This window comes from Castor canadensis, chromosome 19, assembly GCF_047511655.1.
Source record: "Castor canadensis chromosome 19, mCasCan1.hap1v2, whole genome shotgun sequence".
In the NCBI taxonomy this organism is placed as follows: domain Eukaryota; kingdom Metazoa; phylum Chordata; class Mammalia; order Rodentia; family Castoridae; genus Castor; species Castor canadensis.
The window spans coordinates 40,925,571-40,943,938 of record NC_133404.1 but is presented as its reverse complement, the minus strand read 5'-3'; the positions used below and the strand labels follow the sequence as shown (position 1 = coordinate 40,943,938).

The window sequence follows — 18,368 nt, the reverse complement described above, 5'->3', positions numbered from 1 at the left end:
CTGCACTTCCATGAGCGTCGCCTCTCAGTGCCAAACAAGGCAGAAGCCAGGCACAAACAAAAATTTCCTTGAAAATGTCTTAAGAAGGCGCCATGTTGGAGACCCCCATGGTGTCTCCCAGTGAGCCCAGAATAGCCACAACCCACAACTAACGATTGCTGTGTTGGACTATTCTCTCCTCTCTCCTCTCTCCTCTCTCTCTCTCTCTCTCTCTCTCTCTCTCTCTCTCTCTCTCTCTCTCTCCCTCTCTCTCAGTACTGAGTATGAACCCAGGGCCTTGCACATGCTAGACAAGAGCTCTACCACTTGAGCCACACCCCCACTCCCAGCTCTTTTATTTTTACTTTGCTTTTAAGACAGGATCTAGCTACTTTTGCCAGGGCTGACCTCCAACCTCAGTCCTCCTGCCTCTGCTTCCTGAATAGCTGCGATTACAGGCATGCACCACCACATCTGATGGACTTTTGTCCTTTATATGAGCAGCAGATGGATTAGTTGGTTGGTTTCAAGGGCCGCATTGTTGGAGAAACACCAGGCACAAGCTTGGTGCCTCAAGACGCTCACATCATGAGAAGAACAAAAGAAGTGGGGCCGACTCAGAGAAGCAAATTTGGGTCTATAGTCTTTGGTTTATGGGAACTCATACCCACCAGGAGGAACACCTGTGGCTGGGCTGGTTTCCTTTGATGGGAACATTTGCTGTGTTATCAGCAAAACTGGGCAAAGAGCTGGGGGCTCCCTGGCCCCCACTGCAGGAGCCTTCTCTGTGGACGGATCTCTCTCCCATCTACACTGAGCTCCTTTTGGGCAGGGAAATCTTTTTATTCTGCCCATGGTATCCCTTACTGCGTCTAGCAAAGACCCTAACACATAGAATATTCAAGAACAGAAAACCAAGCCAGGTGCTGGTGACTCATGCCTATAATCCTAGCTACTCAGGAGGCAGGGATCAGGAGGATCACAGTTCAAGGCTAGCCCAGGCAAATAGTTCCCTATTCCCTATCTTAAAAATACCCATCACAAAACAGGGCTGGTGGAATGGATCAATTGGTAGAGTGCCTACTGTCTAGCTAGTGTGAGACCTGAGTTCAAACCCCAATACTGCAAAAAACAAACAAACCAAAAAACCCAACAAGAATGGAAAACCATTCACTGCACAGGAACATGTTCTCCCCTTTTAAGTAAGCACAAAAAGCAACTGCAAAATAATATGGAGGATACATTTGGATTTTATTTTTGTGTCTATTCATGGAAAAAGGAAAGCAATTTTTCTTTCCGGTTATCTCTGTTTGGGTGGTTAGTTCAGAATAGAGTTTCATTTTTTCCATCCTGAGTGTTTATATTTTCTAAACCTTCTATGTCTTTTATTAGTTTTTAAAGGAAAATATTTCTAAAAATAAAATGAAATTTTATATCCTTTTAAAAATCTATTTTCAAAAAAAAAAAAATCTATGTTTAAGGCAATCACAGGAGAAAAATCAACCCCAACTCTAGCTGACAGTTACAGGGACTGGAGTCTGTGCGTCAAAGACACATGGACCGTGATGGGAGGGACAATGGTGGGGACCCTGGGTACAGCAAGGTCTGCCACAATTATCAGTCCTATCAGGAGCCAAACCTAACTTTGTCATTGCATTCCTGAGATCCCTTCTTGTTCTAAGACAGCAAGACTATCTTAAGAGCCCAAGTGGGCAGGAAAATAGTGAGGAGCGGCAGTTTGGGCCAGAGGAGGTGGTCGCAGCTGATGCAGGACCATCCGACACTAGGCTGGGCTCTGAGATACAGGAATGGGGCCAGGGCTCTTCAGGATTAACAGCAGCTGCTGTTTTGACAACACCTGTCCTGTGAGGTGTTTTACCCTTCCAACCCTATGGGGTGAGAATCATTATAGCCAATTCACGGATAGGGAAACTGAGGCACAGTGAGACTCACTGACTCTGTTGAAGTCACACAGCTAGTGGAGAGGCCACACTGGACATGGAGCCCTTCTGCCTCATCTACTGCGGGAAGACAGTGGGCTGTCTGGATTCTTTTGTTACCCCTTAGTGATAGAAGTCACTAGAATGCCAAGCTGGGAGGAGAGAGACAGTGTGCTAGAGTCTCTATCAGAGCTGAACAAAGACAGACGGAGCTGGAGTTTCCACCTTGATTCTGTCCAGGGTTGGTGGGGGCGGAGCCACTGATGAGGCTGGAGGGGGAGGAGCCTAAGATAGATGCTGATGAAGCTGAAGGGGGCGGAGCCTGACGACAGATGTTAAGGTTGGAGGGGGTGGAGCCAGAGGACAGATGCAGATGAGGCTGGAGGGGGAGGAGCCTGAGATAGATGCAGATGAGGCTGTAGGGGGTGGAGCCTGAGATAGATGCAGATGAGGCTGGAGGGGGAGGAGCCTGAGATAGATGCAGATGAAGCTGGAGGGGGCGGAGCCTGAGATAGATGCAGATGAGGCTGGAGGGGGAGGAGCCTAAAGACAGATACTGATGAGGCTGGAGCAAGCTGTCCTAATGCAGCGCAGACAGTGAGAAAAGCGGCTCTCTGAGGTCTACAGAAGCACCAGGACTCTGAGCTCCACGCCGTGGGTAAATCACACCCTATCTCCATCCTATTCCCTGTGCCTGGCCTATTTCCCACCATGCCACAGGGTAGTGGAAAAATGGAAAGGCCGCTGACTGAAAGATGGCCTGCGGCACATGTTGGGTAACCCAGTGATAGAACTTGAGACCCCAACAACGACAACGACCTGAAATACGAGTTGATTCCTGATAGTGTCTACAATCCCCATGATGTTGGCCTCCTGGTGAACTGCTAAAGGGAGCCGGAAAGATGGGGGAGGGGAGGCGTACAAGGTGACCATCCCTCTCCTCCATGGCTCATTGGTGCCTCCCACTGATGGCAGAACATGAGCTGGCCCACGGGTGGCCATTCTGATTGCAGGGTCCCTGAGCTGTGGCCAGGATGGGAACATACTCTTTTCTGGGTGGCAGTTTTCTCATCTATGGTAAGAACAGAGTACAACCTATCAGTGGCTTTCAAAAGACAGACAACTGGGTTGTTCTGAATCTGGAACAGGGATCCCCAGACTTGGCTTTGCCTCTCTCAATACACCTCTCCTGGGGGCTTCATAGCCCCTCCCCACCCGCACTCCAGACTCCCTGGAGCACAGTTTGAAAAGCACTGGACTGAAGTTATTTGTCTATCTAACAAACGACTGGGGCCAGGAAGGGAACAGACAGCCACCATGGAAACCAACCAGCCAGAAACTTCCAGATAGTAATCAGCTACAAAAAATGCAATAAAGTGTGGGGTAGAGGTGTTTGTCTTCTTTAAGTCCATATGACAAAAAGAAGGCTTCCAGGGAGGGAACATTTGAACCTGAATGAACCAGTCATGCAAAGCCAAGTGGGAAGAACATCCAGACAGAGAAACAGAGAAGAGAAAGATCCTGAGGTTGGAAGGAAGTGGGGAAGGGGTGTGCAGGAGGGGAGTCACAGAAGAAAGGGCATTGGATAGGAATTACTCCTGATAACCACTGGGGCACACAAGGGGATTGGGCTGGATTTGTAAGTGTAACAGGCCATCTCTAAGGCCTTCTGAGAGCCTTTGCAATGTCTGGGGCACAGATGACTTTGATTATCAATTGTTCTGCATATCTAAGGGCAGGTGATCCACACAGGACTTGTGGTGACTGAGGAGCAGGTGACAGTTACATCTCTCCAGCCACTACACATTGTCTGCACCTTATCTGGTATATGCAAGAATCTTGCTGACTCAGCTGTGGGTGAACAGGGAGCCCCTACGTATCTGAGATGGCAGGTGGATCTCCCAAGAGGAGGGTAGTGGGAGGGCCTAGGGCAGAACTAGGAAGCCTGGGCTCTCATCTAGCAGCCCCCCTCCACCACCCCGATCCCCACCCCAGCCTGACTCAGCACTCCTGTCCCTCAGTAGCCAGGCTCAGGCCATCTAAACAGTCAGACTCTCTCTTTGCTAAAGCACCAACAAAACAAGTCACAGCAGAAGCCAGTGTAGGCTGGGTCTGGGAACCAAGCTTGAATCTCAGAATGAGCTGATGGCCTAGGGCAGGGGGAGGGGAGAAAGAGCCCCTGCTGGGTCCAGTGGGCCTGTGTTGTGGATGATGTCCAGAGCTGACCAGAGACAGCAGGGCACCTCCTTGCTGGATCTCTTCCAGAGATAATGCCCCCTAGAGTCGCCCAACAAGCAAGTGGGTTAGGCTTTGGGCTCACATGGAGAGAGAGGTGTCCCCTGAATCCTTCAGTGGTGGCATTTAGCTGAGGGGGCTAGGCTGCTGTAGTGACCCATACAAAATGCTCCATCTCTCTTTAGATCTAGGAAAAAAAAAGGAACTAAGATGAGCATTCAGCCTGGCCCACCTTTAAATAGAAGGTCGCTGATGTGAGGAGAAGAGGCTGAGCCAGCCACCTCTGAGCTGGGAAAGGGCAGCTGGGCCAGCCCTGCTCTAGAACTAGAGGATTTCAAACCGGCCTGCTGGCCTCCTTTTCCCCCAGGATTTTTCCCTTAAGCCCTGATGTGGCAGCCTTCCTCCTGCTGCAGGATCGGCCCTGGCCAATCGCCTAGATCAGCAAACTGAGTCCCTCAATCTCCCGGAGGAGGAAAAAAGCCCCCGGTCACATTCTGTCTGGGAATCTTGGTGGAGATTTCCAGCCTCTCAGTACATGGAGAGCCCTGAAGCAAACAGACCCATTTAATTCCGTGCAACTCTGAATTTTCCTGGGAGACGAGACCCATTTTAAGGTGCAATGCCTATAGCTGTCTTTAGAATGCATGTTTTGTCGAAGCCACTTTGGGGAAACTTGGCATAGCCCCTAGGGACAAATGCACCTTTACCCAAGGTCAAGAGGCAGGGAACAATCTCAGGCAGCAGAGCGGTGACAGGGGAAGCAGGTCTTGACCCTCTTACTCCGCTGAAGGGCAAACTGGAGGCCAAAGGCTGTAGTTCTGCCCACAGAGAAGAGAGGGCAAGTGACCCCAAGACATAGGACTTGAGGGAAGGGCTTAGAACCAAATGCACCCACAGAAACTGTTTCAGGTTTGAGTTAGGGGTTCACAAGCCAGAATGAATTGTGATCACCCCAGGTGATTCTGAAAACCAGATTCCTACCCCCCTCCAATTCCACTGAGGCCAATTTTCTGGAGTGGGAGGAGGGTATTAGGACTCAGGCACATGCATTTTTCAAGCACTCCCCAGATGCTTCTAATTCGAGGACTGAAGGCCACCCTCATGACAGTCACCAGGGCTCCCTTTTTAGTGTCTTATAAAGCTGAAAAACATCCACTAGGTCCCTGAGTCATCCTGAAGTCCAGCTGTTCCCCAGAGCAGTCTGCATTTGCTGGGAGAAGTGAGAGACTGGAGGGTGAGGAAGTCAGGCAGCCCTGGGTGGAAGAGGAAAGGAGGGGGGAAGTCAAGCCAACAGGCCAGGCTTTGCTGGGCAAAATCCCGCTACATGTGACCAGTGTGGTGGCTGGATCCAGGAAGTCAGGCTCTCTAGTGAATGAGATATGGGGTCCCTCCTTGCTTGGACATCCCTAATGAAAGGTTTTCTTCCCCAAAGTGGTCCTGGAACCAGTGAGGACATGGAGAACAGAGCTAGAGGTGGCCCAAAGAGTGTATGGTGAGTGACTCTAGAACTGCCAGGATGCCGTTCGATGACAGTGTTTCTGGGATGTGCCACCAACTTTTACCGGTTTGCATGTAGCTTGTGGAGTGACAGAAGCACAGGCTAAAGCCACTGTGTCTGTCTCCCCCCATTTCCCTACTTGTGTAATGAAGAAGACAGTCTGATGACCCCCTAAATCCATTTCTGCTCTAATGGCACCAGTCTATAAAAGGAGGCATGTGATTTCCCGAAATCCACCCATGTGGCTGATGGCTTTCATTTTGGGCCTTAATTTGTCGTTACTCCATCGCACAGATAGGAAAAGGGAGGCACTGAATGATGTGTTGACACGAGTCTCCTGGCTCGGGATCCTGACTCAGTCCTCTTTTCAGTAGCTGAGCTTTCTTCCACTTTCATGGGGTGGGTAGAGGAGGGGAAGAGATACAGCACAACTGCTGTATCTTAAATGACCTCCAGAGGGTGCTGATGCCCACGGCTGTAGTGAGATCCAGCACTTGCAAGGGAACCAGAGGCCCCTGCTTCTTTAGGCAAGGGATGGAGAAGTGGCCAAGCGAAGGAGTGGCCATCTGGGTATTACCAGTCCTCTCCTTGTCAGGAACTGAAAGGAATTTGGAATGCAATGGTCTGTTAATTCGTTCATGCATTCATTCTACTAGTCTACTGTATGTGCTTGACACTGGGGTAGGCACGGTGCACACCAGCTATGAAAGGCCCCTGCCTTGACTTCAAGGCATCCCACAAGGGATTTCACAGACAGTGAGTTCTCACTGGATCTTGACCTATGAGGGCATGCCTTAGTGTCTCCATTTTACAGATAAGGAACTCAAGGCCAGAAAGGCAAAGCTACTTCCCCTTAGCCACACAGCTGGCACCCAGTTCCTGTGCCTCTAAGGCCAGCGATGCTCCTCCTGCACACGCTGGACACCTCAGGCTTCTCACCTGAGCACGCCCTCCTTGTCTTCTCACTCCTTGCTGGGAGCTGTGTGTAGGGGCTGGTGCTCACACCACCACTCTCTCTCCCCTCTCCGGCAGAAGCATTGCTATGGCAACCCTGCCCCAAACCTTCTCTGGCTTGGCGGTCACATGTCCACACCTGTGGATGCTGTAACTTTCCATAGCAGGACCTTGAAAAGCCTCAAAGATAATATTAACAGCTGTGATTTTACTGCAGGTCTGTCTGGTGCTAGATTCTTTCTTTGCTTTATCTTGAGCCCTCTCTGCAAATGCCCCCACATGTCTATTCCGCAGATGTAGAAACAGATTCAGAGGGGGTAAGTGCACAGCCCAAGGACACACAGCTAGGATTTCAACCCAGATCTGAACTGCCAGAGCCCAAGTTCTTTCTAATGGATCACTGTACTGGGCCCCACCACCCTTTCCATTTGTTGCCTACTTCTCACTGCCTCCCTAACCCTTCCTTTTGTGCTCTCACTCGGTCTTCTTCTGTGGCACACAGCTGGGCGAGGCCTTGGCACTGCTGACATTTAAGCTGCATAATTCTGTACTGGGTGGTGTGTCGGGGGATGGAGAAGCTGTCCTGTACATTGTAAGGTGTTAATTGGCATCCCTGGTATCCCTCTTTCACATGGTGACAATATAAAATGTCTCCAGGCACAGCCCAATGTTCCCTAGGGGCAAAAGAGCCCGCAGTGGAGAACCACTGCTTTATAGAAATGAGGGGTCAGGGTTAAGTTGGTAACAGCCCCTCTGCCACGCTAGACGGAGAGCAGGAAGAGTGAACTGGTTTACTACTACTGTGATCCCCACAACTAGCACAGGGCTTGGCACATAGCATGGGGTGCTAAAGAACGAATGACTGAATGAACAGTCTCTGTGGATGGACCTGAAGATCGGGATTCCACTGGGGTTTGAACTCAGGTCCTCACACTTGCTAGGCAGGCACTCTTACCTCTTGTGCCACACTGCCATCCCTTTTTTGTGATGGGTCTTTTCAAGATAGGGTCTTGTCCGGGGCTGGCTTTGAACCTCGATCCTTCTGATCTCTGCTTGCTGAGTAATTATGGGCTTGAGCGCCCAGCGCCCAGCAGATTCCTATACAGATACTCACCCATCTGCTCTGGAGGGGCCTGGGGCACAGAAAGCAGGAGATTTCTGGGCTCAGTTCCTTTTGTCATTTCTAGAATGAAGGCCAGCACAGGTTCTAAAGACCCTGGGCATCTGTGGTCTGGTGACAGCCAGAGACCAGGGGACTGAAGGGTGGCTGTCGCCAGTCCTACCTAGTCTTCTCCTTCTCCTTCTTCCCCTTGCCCCTCAAGTCAAATCAATTACAGAAACAGGCAAACTGTTCCCTGCAAAATGGACCCTACTCAGGGGAGATGGCTCCTTTTTTGGGTGGATGTCTTAAAAGGAAAACATGTAACCTCAAAGGTAACCAAATAGCCAAATCCTGATGCCCAGCAACACACTCCCCAAATCCACCTATTCATGGGAGTAACAAAAAGCTACTTTAGATACACTGTAAGCTATTGAGAGGGAGCGAAGTCGCCTCTCACACACCCCAGCCAGGCCACAGGCCCGCCCTCCAGCACACACGCACACATACACACACACACACACACACACGCACGCACACACACGCACTTGGCTTCGTACAAGGAGGCTCTGAGTTTTTAAAAGTAAACCGAACCATTTCCGTTCTTGCCCTGGATTCAACTTTTGAAAAAAGGAACCATTTTACTGGTTTCCCTACAAATTCCCCTCTCCCTGGTCCTCTTCTCTCCTGGCTCCTGTCTTGCTCCAGCCTGCCTGGCTCAGCCCTGCCCCCAGACCCTTCCTCTGCAGACTCCTCCAACTGTGTCCTGTTGGTCTGGGGAAGGAGAACGCCACCCCCAAAAGCGATGGCACGGAGACAGCCCCCCAGTTCTCCATGGAAGAAGGCTTCCTTAGGGAAGGAGCCTCAATAAAGCTCCTAGTGCCCCAAGCCCTGGCCCCAGAGACAGCGGGAGAGGAACATTCCTGTTTTGAGATGTGCCTTCCCCAGGACAGCACTTTACTGGTCCCCTCTCTGCTCTGGTTACAAGCAAAGCTGTCCCCACGCTGGCTTCTTCTCTGATCTGGGTCCTCCTTCCTGAACTTGTCTTTCATCCCCATCCTAGCTTCTACCTCCAGCTGCTTTCCCTTCCAGACGCAGGCCAGGTTCTGGGATGGCAGGAGCAAGGACACCCGGGGCCTGCCACCTGGAGCCAGAGGAGGGAATTTGTCAGAGACAGACACACCATTGACACCATGTGTCTTTTTTTTGGGAGGTAGGGAGGGGGTTTGCTGGTGATTGAACCCAGAGCCTTGCACATGCCAGGCAAGTGCTCTACCACTGAGCCACATCTCCAGCCCTTGGTTTTATATGACTGAGTGTTGCTATGTAGCCCAGGCTAGTCTTGAACTCATGATCTTCATGCTTCAGTGCTGGGATTACAGACATAGCTACCATGCCTGGCTGTGACTGGTGTCTTTCACACTTTTTCTACTACAACTTACAATAATAAACACATTATGCAAATATCTAATTTGTATATATTTGCATATATACATATACATGATGAGCGCATATGTTCACAGAGGGCTGCAAACTACATGACAGAAATTACTTTCCAGAAACAATACTTATTTGTACTACATGGGGAGCTTATTTATTCTTTCCTAGTCCATTAAAACCCCCACCAAACTGATGTCACAGCCTGCAGTTGGACAAAACCTGTGCAGGCAGAGATAGACTAACTGAGACCTGGGGGCTTCCCCCAGCTCAACTGAGGTCCCCTAATCATCCAGTCTGAAGGGCCTTGGGAACCAAATTTCAAGACACACAGTTTGGCTAAGACAGATTTTTTGAAACCAGTACTATTCTGAATTGATGGTTTGTGACCCAGAGGGAGCCTAGGAGCTGTCACAAGACAGGAATCAAGGTTTTGGTGTCTACAGAGGGCTGGACAAGTCACTCTTTTAATCCTCACAAAAATCCACCCTAGAGGTTCCCCCCCTTTTCAGAAGCAAGGCTCATTACAATCGTAAGGAAATGGTTGAGTTGGGTGTTTTTGAGACAGGGTCTTACTATGTAGCCCAGGTTGGCCTCGAACTCATGATCCTCCCGCCTCTCAAGTGTAGAGTCCCAGGATTTGAATCCTAAGATTCACACACCACATCATGGCTCTTCTCTAGCATCTCAAGTATTGAGCTCTTTCTTGGGTTCCCCTTTTACCAGCTGGGGAGGGGGGCACCGTGGCATGCGTGGGTGGGGGGGGGTGCCTGGGATGGGTGCACCCATGTGAGCTGATGAGTGAGGCATGGTGTGTGAGAGGAGGGCTTTCAAACATTAAGGAAAGAATCCCAATGGAAGCATGAGTACTTAAGTATGACTTTCATGGAAATTTTTAGGAAAGGGAAAACTAATTAATATTAAATTGATGATAAAATCAAACAGTTACTGAGTACTTGTTGAGTGCTGGACACTGGCCCTTTGCTTAGGAGAAATTGGAGGATGAACAGTACAGGTCTGGCACCAGAAACTGCACATAAATGCACCTAAGTGTAACACACTTTGGGGAATTTCAGCATCTCTGAGTGATATTTTCTTCCTTTTGGCAAATCTTTTACCTAAAACTTTTCAAACTGGGGAGACTGTTCATTCTGTAATTCTGTTCTTCCAGGTTAGAAACACCCCCGACTCAACCACACCACCAAGCCATGGGATTTCTTCTGCATTGCCTTCCCGATCCTGGCAGCCTCTCTGGGCTCAGCAATTGCCAGGTCAACCCCGCACACCTATCTTCACCGGCTCTCTTAAACAGCCTTGCCAGGGCACACAGGCAACCCAGAAAGCAAGGAAGAGAGATAAGGTGGAGCCCACACTTCTCGACTCTCAAATCAGGATGAGGCATAGACTACGACTTCACAGACCTGCACTTTAGTCCTGTCTGCCTCCAGGTCACTGTGACCTGTAGAAAGCTTTGCATCTTTCTGGGTTCCCTTTCTCTGTTCATGAGGTGAGATGAGGTGGGTGTGTTCCCAGGGTCCCTGAACTGTCACACACCCACTCTGCAATACCCAGGACCAGAATCACTGCACTAACCAAATTCAGCTTTGGATCTTGTTTCTTTTACTTCTGTAAGCCATCCCCACAGAACTGGAGTTTACACAGGGACCTGAATCCCTCCCTGTGGACCCAGCTCACCACTGCAAGGAGCCTGATGATGGAAACATCTAGCTTGATCCTGTCTCCCAAAAGACACGCCCCCGCCCCCACCCCCACAGCTTGTCCCAGCCTAGGATGTGCATTCAGCGATCCACTGACTCCACCATCATTGGCTTCCTTTGCAGAGGAATCCAGAGGTGCAAGAACCACGCCCATCCCATGTCCTCCCCTCCTGTCCTCTTTCTGCCTTGGGAGGTGCCCTTTTTGGCGGACAGGTTATGTTGAGAGCACTGCTCTGTCTTCTTTGGGGGTAGCTCAGCTATTAGTAGCTCCTTCCCAGGTAATGTTAATAGCTGTCCCCCACCTCTTCCGGAGCCCTGGAGTCCCTGCAATAAGCCCAGTGGTCAGGGAAGTGGGACTCCTAGGTTCCCTCAGCTTCTGCTTGGGCACCTGCTGCTGGTGGCCTGTCCACGTTGTCGTTAATTTCCTGGCCAAGGAGGCCTCCTTCTTCCTGGCTGGCAGAGCACAGGCCAAGAGGAAGCACTCCTCCGGCTCCAAAGAGACACTGCGGGGATTCGAACCCACGTTTCCTTGACTCTAAAGCTGCTTCTCTGTCAACTCCACAACCGCATATATCCTCCCAGACCCTAGTATTCAGGGCGCACTGGAGTTTGGAGCAAAGGTTCTAGTGTTCCTTAATCCTGGGGACCTAGGAGCCCCTACTCGCGTGCTCCTGCCCCATTCACTCTGACTCTGCAACAGTAAAAAGTTTGCTAAACTCCACTGCGGATGCAGCTGGTGATGTCGGGAGCCCCAGCACGCACATCCCGAGTGGGGAGACCGAGGCAGCTCATCCCCGGCACTGAGGCGCACAGCCTGATCGAGAACCTTGGGACGCCCCGGGGACAGCCTTTCTCTGGAGGGAAGGTGACAGCTGTTACCTTGAAGAGTTGAACTCCCTCCTTCAAGAACTTCAGTCTCGCACACCTGGCCAGGCGGCCGAGGACTCCTGGGGCCGGGAGGCCCGAGTCTCGCTGCGCAGCGGAGGAGACGCTCTGCGCGGGCGCTGCGCACCCCTCCTCCTGCTGGCGTCCTGTCCGCAGGTCCCCTCGGGCGGTGGCCGCAGCGACAGCGGGCCGGGTTGCGGAGTCCCCGTTGAGCGAGGGAAAGGACACACACAAAGGTGTCCAGGGGCGCCTTGGCACCGGCGTCAGATGCCGGCCAGCCGGCGAGGGTACGGAGAGAGAGAGAGAGAGAGAGAGAGAGAGCGAGACGGAGAGAGACCTTGAGCAGTGCCGTGCGCGTCCTCAGCTCTGGGAGCCCCCTCTGGAAGCGCGGGGAGGTAGGTGGGCGGGCATGGCGCGCGGTGACACATACATAGGGGCGGGCGGGGGAGGGGAGGGCACCCGGGGGCCGAGGGGCGGGAGGGGGCGAGGGTAAAGGGAAACCCCACCCCCGGGGGGGCCGAGGGGCGGCGGGCAGGGGGAGGGGAGCGCAGAGGCGGCTGGAGCGCGCTGGACCCCGGCTCCGCACCGGCGCCGCTGGGGAAGCCGCGGGGCGCGCAGGGCGCAGGCGGAGCGCTGCCCACCGCGGCGCCGACCCGCAGCTCCGGGGCCCGCGAGAGGCAGGCGGCGCGGGAAGGGCTGCATTGCGGTCGGCGGCTCCGCAGTCGGAGGGAGCTGCCCGAGCGCCCAGGTCCGCGGCCAGCGCGGCGCCCCGCGGAGGTCTGCAGGCGAGTCCCCGCCAGACGCGATCGCGGAGGGCGCGGCCCCCTCCTCCTGGCTGCAATTTCAGCAGCTGGCTGAAAGTTTTGGGGAGTGGGATACACCCGGGATGGCAAGCGAGGGAGGAGACAGAGGGGGGTGAGGCGGCTGCAGGGAGCTGTACCGGGAGCCAGGAGCCTGGGGCAAAAGGCTGAGGGTCCAGGGGACACCAAGGACGTCTCAAGCGAAGCCGGAATCCGCCAGCGCCGCTCTGGTTCCAAGACCTCTCCAGCACGCCACTCATTTTGTCTCCGGGAACAGAATAAAAATGAACCCACTTGCCTTATACAAATATCTCATTCAGTTTCTTTAAAAATCCCAGGAAGGTAAAAGTCATAAATCCCCCCCTCCCCAAGATGTGCAAACCGAGCCTCAGAAAGTGGTGGAGTTGCCTATTCAAGGTGGAGTCTGAATTCAAGTCCAAGGTCATGTTTGTCTGCTCTGCAAGCTGCTGGTTAAGCCACAATACTTTTGGGGAGTCCAGACTGGCTGGTGGTCTTCAGAGTCCTTACGGAGGAGGCTGGGGTGCTTCACATCCACATCGACGAGGTGGATGCCTCTTGAGCCTCCCACTGGGCAAAGATTGAATGAGGAAGGGCAAGAAGTGCCTTCTTCCTGGGAGGTACTTCACAGAGACCATAGGCCAAGCTTTTCCTTGATGGAAGGGTACTGCAGAGGCTCAGTTTCCCAGGGAGCAGGACTGGCCCTGGCCTGGCATATTCTCTGCGTGTTCCTCTGCAATCAAGCATGGAGGCAGGGGAGCTGAGGGTGCAGTGTCCCTGGCTGGCCGGTCTCTACATCCCCTCTTTCCACCTGAGTCTATTGGCTGCTCTGGGTCAGGTCTGTAAGGTGCAGACGCTGATACGCTGGTGACCAAAGTCCTTCAGGGCATGACAGCATCTATCCTCTCCAAAAGAATGAGATGGAATCTGGTTTTGAAGGGGACATGATCCTTCTAGAAAAAGGAATCCCTAAAATTGCTACTGGAATGGTCCCAGATTCTCATGGCAGTATTTGCCTGACACCCTAGTGAGAACACACTGTCCTTATCTATAAAGTGGTGTCATATCTGACATATATCCCAGGACTTCTAGCGTTGATGAAGGGCAATTCAAACTGAGGACAAATATTAATTAGGCATTTCATCTTTACTGAAGGGGACAAATGTTTATTGATCACCTAGCTTAGTAGTGAGGCTAAGGAACAGATATTAGCAACTCAGTACACTTGACGCTGCATGGTTCAGCAGCCTCCCCGGTGGATACAAATTCCACTTACGCACTAGGAACCTGAGAGTCCAAGGCCACCTAGGTAGGGAAAGGGATTTGAGTGCAGGTTGGCGTGATTCCATACTGCCTTCCCCAAAGGATTCAGAAAACCCAGGATGATTAGTGTTTGGACACTTTAAGGCTGTATTCTAAGATTCAAAGGACATTCATGTCACAAAAAAGCAGCTTGGCTGGGCATGGAGCCTCACGTATGTAATCCCAGCTACTTAGGAGGCAGAGACAGGAGGAATGTAGTTTGAGACCCTAGTGAAAAATCACTAAGAGCAAAAGGAATTCGGGGACGGGGGTCGTGGCTCAAGTAGTAGAGGGCCTGCCCAGCAAACATGAGGCCCTGAGTTCAAGTCCCAGTACTGAAAAGAAGAGGAAAAAAAAGGGGGGTAAAGCCCTTTGTGGCACATAGATACTTTTCCTGTCCAACCCAGGAGTCCTGTTCCATGTGTGGTTTCTCTGATACTGGTCATTGCTCCTCTGCTGGGTGATTTACAGTTGCCCGGTGCTTTTGCTGTCACTGGTGAGTTCTGCCCTCTCTCTCTGCAAAGTGTGGTCTACAGAGTAGTATGCCAGCTGGGGGCCTGTTAGAATTTCAGACCCCCAGGCCCACCACAGGCCTGATGACTCAGAGACTGCACACTGGTGAGGTCCCTGTGTGTTTTCTACACCTGCTGGAGGAGGGACAATTTGATGACATCATTCAGCAGGGTCTACTTACGCAGCCACCAGTCACAGGAGAGAAGCTTAGGGCCGGGAAGGGCTCTAGAGGATGTGGAAGGTGCCCCTTCCCATAGAACGCCAGTTCACGACACTCCCTATGGGCGCCCCTCACACGGTGTGTGGCCACTCCCATTCAGGGAGCTTTTGCAGAAGCCACTCCTCCGGTCCTGCACTGTGAATTCAGCAGTGAAGAAAGTGGGCTGATCTCCACCCTGGGCCTCCTGCCATGGGGGACAGATCTTTCTGTATTTAAAATGAGGGATTTGGTCACTCTTGCCCTCACCGACTTCTCTCCTATCTGCCCTTTCCCATCTGTCTCGATCAGCAGACCTCTACCCACCCCTTGCAACCTTCTTCATGATGGCCTCAATTGCTGGTGTCCTCAGTAAGATATTCACAACTGAACATACAAATCCCATGGATGTGATCGGCCCAGCCCAGGAGAGAGCTCACCTCCTTTGTCTGGGTTCTATGCCTCTGTTAACACAACCCTCATTTTTGTGCTGTTCTGACAGCCTCAATAGGACTCATTCTGAGCCTGAAGTCAATTCAGACCTTTTCACCTGTGTCTCCTCTGGCTTGTCCTGGTGCAGTGAGTGTGGGATTTCATCATTGCTTCTACTAATAATTATCCTAATATTTAGCTCACCACTCCAGCTCCTCTTGGTTCTGATCCTACATTTTACAAGCTTGCCATTTTTCTTGGTAGCAGACTTTCTAGGAAGCTCACTAATGGTCTACTTCTGCACCTGTGTTCAGGTTTGCACAGGACTGAGCCATGCCCGAGTTCTGGAACAGAGCACTGGGGTCACCTCCTAGGCTGGTCTGGGTCTATATTCTAGTTGTTACGGCTGTGTCCCCTAGACGTAGTGGTTCAAAATGGAAGTAGTCACTTAATACCTCTCTGGGGTTCCTGTGGGTCAGGAGTTTGGAAGGAGCTCAGTCACTGGTGTGGACAGTCACTTGAGGTGACAGATGTCAGCTGATGACTTGACTGGGACTTGGGAGTCCCTGGGTAAGGTGGCTCTCCCACATGATTGGCAGGTTGGTGTTGGCTGTTGGCCAAGGGCCTCCCAGTGAAGCTGCTGAGTAGCCTAGTGACATGGCGGCTGGCTTCCACCACAGAAGCCCCAATGCTCTGGACGTCACACACTGTCACTTCTACTGTTTTCTATCGGTCACACAGCGACAGCCCTGAACTGGCGTGGGAGGGGACATTCACCGTGTAAATGAGAGCAGGAGTGAGGATTGCTGAGGGCATCTTGTGACTGTCTTCTAGGCACCATTAAACTGACTCTTAGAGGATGAGCTGACTCCCAGTCCACCTCAGTGTATCACCATGGAGCGCTTATTTCTGTCCTTTATGCAGGGACACAGTGTATGAGCCTTAAGCCTGGATATAAGATATTTACAGAATTCCTGGAAGTGGTGGCCCAAGACCCCTGTGCAGGCAAGTGTCACAGTTGTGCTCTCTGGAGCAGCACAGTCTGTCCCAGCAAGCCTCTGGTTAGTCAGCAGGGCTCTCATGTCACCCCTCATGGCCGTACTCCCAGCAGGAGCTCCTCAGGTCCCTCAACCATTGCCCAAGGAAGGTCGCTTCTGGTCCCTTGCTCTCCGGAAATGCTTGCTTGTGGACGCAGTGTCCAGGGTTGGATGCACAAGCCCGGCTGTGGCCCAGCCAGGAGAGGCCAGGACAACTCTTTCTCGCTCACCATTTGGACATTCACTTCCTCCTGGTGTGGCCAAAGATGGCTGTGTTTCAGCTGTGCCTCACCTTTTGGTTGACATCAAAACTTGTGGACGATTAAAACCATCAGGCTGTTCTCAGCTGGCCCACCCCAAAGGGAATCTTGACTCTCTCAAGCCACAGGAATGGGCGGGAGGTAGGGGAGTTTCTCCTCCACGTTCAGTAGCCTGGGGTGCAGGTCCCAGTGCCCGCCTGGGAACCTTTGACAAGCTCCTTAATGTCTGTGGGTCTTTGGTTTTCATGTGGGAAAATGGAGTTATCACATAGAATTGCTGTGAGAATTCAAACAGCCATAGGGTATCAGCATCACCCAAAGGTCTGGCTTCAAGTTCAAGGGGCTTAGCTTCCTTCCCCACTCCTGGCCCCTGAAACCCGGTGACTCGAGTGACTACCTTCTCTTCTGCGTGCTGCTTTCTGGCTTTGTAAAAGATGCCACAAAGCTGCTCGGCCCATAGAGAGTAATTGTAATGTGTGAAGATCGTTGTGGTCCTTCTGGAAGCGAGGCCCCTAGAAATATGACATAGGACAACCTCCTGTGGCAGAACTGGGCCAGGGAGTGGGGAACCGGGGGACATTTGAAAGGTGCCATTATTCCTTTCACACTGCACAAGTGACAAACGGAGAGAGAAATGTTCTAATAATAACAGACGCAGGGTAAGTTAATGAAACACTCAGTAACGGGGGCGGGGGCATGCCTTGTCACTTGAGACGTGGACGTTGAAGAGAACATTTAGGGAAACTCATTTCTCGAAGCTTCAGTTTGAATTTTTTCCCCTGAGTTCATAGCAGATTACTATTTTCAGTTAAAACCCTGCCATTTATAGAAGAGGAAATGACGGCAGACATTTTACTCATTACTCACTAGTGTACTTAGCATTGAGAACTTAGCAACAGTACTGCTGTACTTCGCATAGAGAACCTAGCATTAGTACTGGTGTATTTAGCATCGAGAACTTAGCATTAGTACTGGTGCATTTTGCATCAAGAACTTAGCATTAGTACTGGCGCACTTAGCCAAGGTGGTTTACACCACCACCATCCTTGTCATCAACAGAGACAATTTCCAAGCAGGTCTAGGGGAGGAGGATTTAGGCTTTGGTGCACTTGGACTGAGTGGTTGCCCAGGTGGCCCCAGTCCCCGAGGCTCCTGGGAACCTGCTCACCTCTGTCCCTGACCTGGACCCTATGGGGCAGCCTCCCACAGCTGGCTCTTCTCTGCTCTTTCCTTTACTCCAGTCATCAGAATCTTGGGGTCCTGAACACCCAGCCATAACCACGTCCGGCAAGATTTCTTTACTTTCTTTCAGCAATAAAAGAGGGATTTTAAAAAAACATTTGCCCCAGATTGTCACACAGTGTGATACAGACACAGAATACACTTACAAAATGAGCAAAAACACCGGCTGAAAGAGAAATGGAGGAGGTGTGGGCTGCAACTCCACTGATCCAGAGTTAAAATCACCTGCTTAAAAACAAGCAGTGGGGTCACAGGCTTGGTGTGTGGGGACACAGGCTGACCTGTCCTCATGGAGCGGTGCTTACTTGAGTGGTGGCATTGTTGTCCTGACAGCTTAGTTGCTGTATTTTTTCATGTATATTTCTTTAAAGGGAGAAAATACAGAAATGTATAAAGGGGAGAAAAGCAGCATTTAACTGGGTTGTCTTTAATTCTTGGGATGTTTTTACTTATTAGTGTTAGCCTTCATATTTTAACTTTGTTTTTGAGACAGAGTCTTGCTATGTAGCCCAGGCTGGCTTTGAACTCAAGATCTTCTTGCTGAGTGCAGGGATTACAGGCATGCACCATCATGCTCAGCTCATATATGAAACTTTTAAAAATAGCAGCCATTTACTGATCTCCTTCTAATCACCAGGTACTACACTAGGCACTGTGCCAATATTTTCCCTCCCTACTTCCCTTCCATTACTGATATTGTGATAGATACTGTCTGTAATGTGTATACAGAATGTTCTGATCCTTTCTATAGTTTTGGCCCTTTGCCAAATATCATCTTATCCTTATTGGTCTTATGTGTGCAACTTGGTGAATTTTTTACATG

At 51.3% G+C, this 18,368-nt stretch overlaps 1 protein-coding gene across 3 annotated transcripts in view; it reads right to left on the bottom strand.

Annotated features, from left to right (window-relative positions):
* Acan (aggrecan) overlaps positions 1–12,127 on the bottom strand; it is a 61,006-nt gene extending 48,879 nt beyond the window's left edge. For all 3 annotated transcript variants that reach the window (XM_074061478.1, XM_074061476.1, XM_074061477.1), the window contains exon 1: positions 11,740–12,127. The gene's annotated coding sequence lies outside the window, so the exon portion shown is untranslated. The remainder of the gene's footprint in view (positions 1–11,739) is intronic.
* Positions 12,128–18,368: the final 6,241 nt, after the last annotated feature.